The sequence below is a fragment of the Zootoca vivipara genome, chromosome 17 (genome assembly GCF_963506605.1).
Source record: "Zootoca vivipara chromosome 17, rZooViv1.1, whole genome shotgun sequence".
Lineage (NCBI taxonomy): Eukaryota > Metazoa > Chordata > Lepidosauria > Squamata > Lacertidae > Zootoca > Zootoca vivipara.
Genome location: NC_083292.1, coordinates 33,902,373 through 33,908,979, shown reverse-complemented (window position 1 = coordinate 33,908,979; position 6,607 = coordinate 33,902,373).

The window sequence follows — 6,607 nt, the reverse complement described above, 5'->3', positions numbered from 1 at the left end:
GCGGGCGCTACCACTGAGGAAACAAAAAAGGGGGGCGGTGGAAATAGATGGACGGAGAGGCGGGACGAGGAAGACCGAATCACGCGGCGTGGGAGGAATAGAACGTTCTGAAAGTGGGAGGGGCTATATTTAAGCCACGCCCCGCATGGAACCTGTGTCCTGGTGTGTTCGGAGGCGGCAGGCCATATTTGCATATTTAATTTAATTTTTTTAAAAAAATAATTTCAGTTTAGGCACAAAGGACAGAAGGGGGTCATTTGGGAGGCTTATGCCGCAATACATATATTCCATTTTTTAAAAATATATAAAAGTTTTTTACGTTTATAAATATTCCCTGAGTGTTGAGTGTTTGGAAATAGTTAAAAAATAATGACTTTTGAAAGGGACTATTTTAAAAAGGGATGTTTTCTCTTCTCTCCCCCATCCCAGTTATAGCTGATTTACAGTGATACCAAAACAATTCTACTGAATTTAAAGTATTTTAGATTTCACTCTTAATTTGAAAAAGTGTAATAAGCATGCCCATTTAAAAATGAGTGATGTATACTTATTAGTATTTGAAGATAGTCCTTGAGAGAAAGTGAGGGAGTAACTTACCAAGGATGGTCCAAAAGAAATAGTAACACTTAAAAAATTCAGATTGGTAGCTAGGTTTGAATATGTAAACTGCAGGTGTGTACAGACACACACAAATAGTTCTGCTGGCTTAAGGTACAAAGCAAAGTATTTTGGAAGGGAAACTCTAAAGAGGGAGAGCCTCCCCCCCAAAAAAACCCCTGTCCATTGAGGTCTGAGCATGCTCTAGTAATGGAATAATAACTGATCTGGAGTTGGCAGATGCCATGGAGTACCCAGGAAGTGGGCATGGCTGGCCAGCCTCTTAAACAAGAGCCCCCCTGTGGGAATGTACACAGGAAACACTCTGTGGGAAAATACACAGGAAACACTCTGTGGGAATGTACAAATGGAGTTCGCTGTGTAAGGCACAGGTTTATTGGGGGTAATCAATCAAGTGACCACTGGCGCCAGCCTGTCTGTTTACACATCTTCCTTGTTTGCATGAGTCATGTATAGGTTAAAAGGTTAATGTTTTTTACGAGGACAGAATCCTTAATAAAGGAGCTGAGGCTGAGAGGCAGTCAGCGCACTTCGCTCAGCACTCTGCTCATGCTCTCTATCTGAAACTCTCGACTCTCGTCTCATGATTTCCTCGCACCTAAGAGTCGGCTGGTTCTCCGACAAGTGGTGCCCCGTGTGAGGCTCAAAAGTTCTACGCCATTGTTGAAAGGACGCACGCCGTGGTCCTGCATCAGCTACTCACCCGCCCGGCAAGGGTTCAGACGTCTACCTCATCTCAGGATCCCCGGTGAGTTAGCTCCCAGCTGTTGCTTATCTTTCTCTTCCTGCATTTACAATGGGCTCTTCGCTTTCTGTGCCACAGAAACGTTTTCTTAAAGACTTAAAATACCTGCTGACTTCTAACAATCAGCATGCCTCAGAAGACGATCTTATTGCTTTTATTCATACTGCTTATGAGCACTGTCCATGGTTTCCGGAGGATGGAACTTGGGAATTAGATTTTTGGGACAAACTTGGTGAACATTTTCATGCTCATCCCAGCATTGGAGTACGTGTCTTAATTACTTGGGGGAAAATAAGAGCATGCTTGGCACTACTGACGCCAAAGAATATTTGTCTGGCAGCTGCTTCAAGCCTCCCCTCTGCACCGCCCGCATGCACGCCCCCCCCACTGAAGCCTTCTGTTTCTCCGGCATTGCCTGCCCCCATGCCTCCTGGTCCGGACCCACCTAATTTAGCTCCGCCAGGAAAACAGCAACTTTCTTTGTCTGCCACCCCACCCCCTCCAGCCTATGTCTCTCAGGTTTTGCCTGCATTTCAAAGTACCATGCCCACTGTGAAGCAGGAGGGGGGGAATACTACAAAGCTCCAGGAATCTCTTAAAGCAGCAGCTCCTTTGCTGGCTTTTGAGTCTACTGTGATTGTGCCTGCGGGACCTGGGGGTGGGGCACCACGGCACGAGCAATTTGAACTCCGATACATCAAAGAATTGTATCAGTCAGTAAGAGACAATGGATTGCATTCCCCGTATACTCTTGGTCTCTTTGGCACTATTTTTCAACAGCAATTATTGCCAGAGGATATCAAATTACTGGCTAGAACAGTGCTCAAACCAAATCAAGTGATCATTTTTATGCAAAGTTGGACCTGGGCTTGTCAACGCCGAGTCCATGATATCCAAATATATTTGAATAATGCTACACTGGCAGCACATGCCAATGCCGTTGCAGCCTTGGCAGCAGGGGCACCCCCCCTCCCTCCCCCTGTTATGTTAACACCTGCAGACGTCCTGGATGGTCTCACAGGGTCTGAAAATTTTTTAACAACTGCACAGCAATTGGCTCTGGATCCTCAGTACTGGGACGCCACAATTTCAGCTGCCCAGGAGGCTTTGATGTCTGTTCCTCCTGTGAAGTTAGGAAAAGGGGGGCGATGGGGGAGCGTGCAGCAAGGACCCACTGAACCTTATGACGCTTTCATAAATAGACTGTACAATACCCTCAGACGCCAGGTTCAAGATACAGCAGCACAAGTAATTATCAGACAATTAGCCTTTGATAATGCCAATGATGACTGTAAACAATCTTTGCGCCCGCTGGTGGCTACACCTAATGTGGCAATAGCCGACATGTTAAAAGCCTGTCAATCAATCGGCTCTGAATCCCACACAGCAAAATTGCTTGCCGCTAAAGACATTCCTGAAACATGGGTGCACCAGCTGACAGAGGATCTCACCTCTGCAGGGCTTAAAATCGCCCCGGAAAAAATTCAACGCACCCTGCCTATCACATACCTGGAACACAAGGAAACGCAACAAGCAGCACCCCCCCTGATACTGCAGCTGCATTTTCCAGCGGTACTCTGGCTGGTGGATCTACAACTGCTGTTAGGACATTCGAATTGGGCAAAATCATACATAGACTTGCCAACATGTGTACTATCACCTTTGTACAATACCCTGAAAGGACACAAGCAACCGGCAGACATCATACTGGATATGGCATCAGCCCTGGCAACGATTAATCACCATTTGCAAAAATCTATGGTGGATCGCCTGGATTCCACAGGACTATTGTCATTGGCTGTTTTTGCCACAAAATTGCTGCCCACAGCTGTTCTCTATCGGCCTGCAGAATTTTCTGAGTCTCGCGTTTGTCTTGTTGAATGGCTACACCTGCCCCATGCACCACTGCAAAATGTCTATACTTCTCCAGCAGTTGTTATGGACGTTGTTATCAAGGGAAGACAATGTGCTGTGGCATTGATCTTTCTTTCCTCTGTCTCCTATTACCTCCGTTTCCTGTGCTCTCCCTCCCCTATCCCCTTTGCTCTCACCCTCTTCACAGATGGGACAAAGACGAGGGGGGTGGTTGTGTGGAGGGAGGAGGGGGCCTGGAAGACAAGATTTACAACGGAGCAGAACTCCGCTCAGCGTTCTGAATTGGCTGTGGTGATCTTGGCATTTGATCTATTTCAGAATGTGAAGTTTAACCTGATTGTTGATACTCAGTATGTCTCCAGACTTCTAACATTCTTGTCAGTGGCATACATTATCCTGCTCTGGATGATGATTTTGTTGCAATTCTCTCTCTCTTTGCAGCAAGAGCAGGTCTTTTCTTTGTTTTTTGACCCTCTGCTGAGCCATGCCACCTTTCATCAATCTGCCAAGGTTCTTGCCAAAGTCTTTTCAAATACCAATTTCTCAGGCACGAGACATTATCTCGCAATGTTTTTCTTGTTCTAAAACCCCTACCATGTTTCCTTTTGATGCTGCCAATCCCAGAGGGATTGCCCCTCTCTCAATTTGGCAAATGGATGTCACTCTCACCCCGTTGTTAGCCTCTTCTTTCAAGACTGCACCTCACGATGGACACGTCTTTGGGCTTCATCTGGGCGACGCCCTTAAAAGGGGAGACAGCCAGGCACGTAATACAGCACACTCTGCGCTGTTTTTCGGTCATGGGAAAGCCTAGCAGCATCAAAACGGATAATGGCCCAGCGTACATTTCTAAGCGATTTTCTGATTTCTGTACATTGTGGAATGTGAAATTAACTCACGGTGTTCCTTTTAATTCTACAGGACAAGCAATTGCTGAGCATTCATCTTTTCAATCTCTGCTTTTTCCACAACTCAGGGGAAAGGACGCTCCTATTGCTAAAATATCTTATATTGTGCATCAAGTGCTTTTTTATCTTTTATATCCACATTATAAGCAGCTTCCTCCAGCAGAATTACATTTTAGAAAAGAGGAGGAGCTGCCTCGCCCCCTTGTGTCTTTCAGGAAACATCCGGATCCAGCATGGCGTGGCCTTGTACTGCTGATTACCTGGGGACGTGGATATGCCATCGATGGGGACCCTCTGTGGGTGCCAGCACGCTGTGTACGACCCTGGCAATCATCTACAGCTTATTCTTCAGCCCATTCAGTCGCAGATGCCGCTGAGGGAGGAGGCAGACCTTTCTACACTCTTTCTGGAGGACAGCACCTGTCACCCGGTCTGACACACCATTGCATCTGGCGGCATCGTGCTCTAAATATGGCTGCACTCCGTTAAGATCACCTTCCATTTATTCGATCTGCAAGCCATTATCGCTCTAGGCGTGCTGCCATTTTACAGAAGTATCAAAGACATGACTCTTATCATTCCATATGGAATAATAATACCTATGTACAGGATATTTCTCAGTTTGCGATATTGCTTAACTGTTCTGATTGTTGGATTTGCTTACATATTCCCTCACAGTCAAGTCATTCAGGGGATATTACTGCATGGTATTCCTATTAATGATTCTTTTAGAATTAGTAATAATATGAGAGATAATCGTATTAGTTCACCCCCTGTTATATTATCATTATTAGAAGTAGCTCCACGATGTTTTTCGTTTTAATCACGATAGTAGCAGATTTTTAGGTCATTATCCTTATTGTAATTGGACTTATATGTTAATGGTAGCTCTTGTTTTCTTAACGTCACTACCCAAAGCGGCAGGCCCAAGGTAACAATTAATAATGTTACCAGATACATGACATATTACCAACAGGCTACATGCCGTGATTTTTATTTATGGTTTGATTGGATGAAGAAGAGTTGGAGATCCACATGCGTGTTACAATCAAATATGTGGCTTTTGTGTGGTAAGAAAGCATACAAAGAGATTCCCTCTGCTTTTTCAGGGACTTGCACTCTAGGGGTAGTGATACAACTGGTGTATAAGTTAGATGCTCTTCCTCACACCCGCTTGCGCAATAAATACGAAGTCAATCCCCCTTTTACACAATATACTGATACTCAGATAGCTCGTAGTATTTTGCCATTATTAGGAGTAGCAATGAATTATAGAGATTTGCATCACTTAGCTAACTGGACAGAGGCTTTGTTCAATGACACAGTTAAAGGCATGAAATTGATCAATACAGAATTACAGGATGTTATTTTAGCCTCGAAAAGAGGCGTATGTGCCTTAATACATAGTCATTGTTGCATGTATGTGCAAGATAATGGTCCTAACATTACTCATACTATACAAGAAATGGAAAACTTGGTGGCTGCACGGCCCTTGCAACCTGCCATGGGTTTTGATCCATGGGAATGGCTGCTGTCTTGGTTGCCTAACGGTGCCTGGATCAGGAAAACACTTTTGACGCTTATAGGATTAGCCTGTGGCTTGGTTATGTTATGTTGCTGCATTCAATGTTTACCCTCCCTCTTTGGTCAATGTATGACCTGGTTTCAGGCTGCACACCTCTCCACTGGAATTTCACGTGGAGCCTTCATTGCGAGGTATCAGCGACTCCCTATCTGGCTTCCCACGTGTTAATTTACCCTGTTGCTTAAAAATAAAAAGAAAGAGGTGATGTGGGAATGTACACAGGAAACACTCTGTGGGAAAATACACAGGAAACACTCTGTGGGAATGTACAAATGGAGTTCGCTGTGTAAGGCACAGGTTTATTGGGGGTAATCAATCAAGTGACCACTGGCGCCAGCCTGTCTGTTTACACATCTTCCTTGTTTGCATGAGTCATGTATAGGTTAAAAGGTTAATGTTTTTTACGAGGACAGAATCCTTAATAAAGGAGCTGAGGCTGAGAGGCAGTCAGCGCACTTCGCTCAGCACTCTGCTCATGCTCTCTATCTGAAACTCTCGACTCTCGTCTCATGATTTCCTCGCACCTAAGAGTCGGCTGGTTCTCCGACACCCCCCATCCTGTCGCAAGTTCCACTTGTCATGACTAATATCCATTGACAGAAGTCTCCTCTTCCATGAATTCACCTTTAAAAAAACAACAACTATCTAAGCAAGGGGCCAGTGGTTGCAGATGCCCATTTGGGGATGATAGGGCGAAAGGCAGGGAGCCCAACAGAAGGTGGCGTCAGAGAGCCAATGACAGGCAGAGCCACCCATTTCAAGTTCCTGTTTCCCCATGATCCTCCTCACTGCTGCCTTAAAGGGCAACATTGAGAGGAAGGAGGGAGAAGCGGATGGACTGGTTGTAAGTTAAGAAGAAAGGCAAGTGAGGGTTTT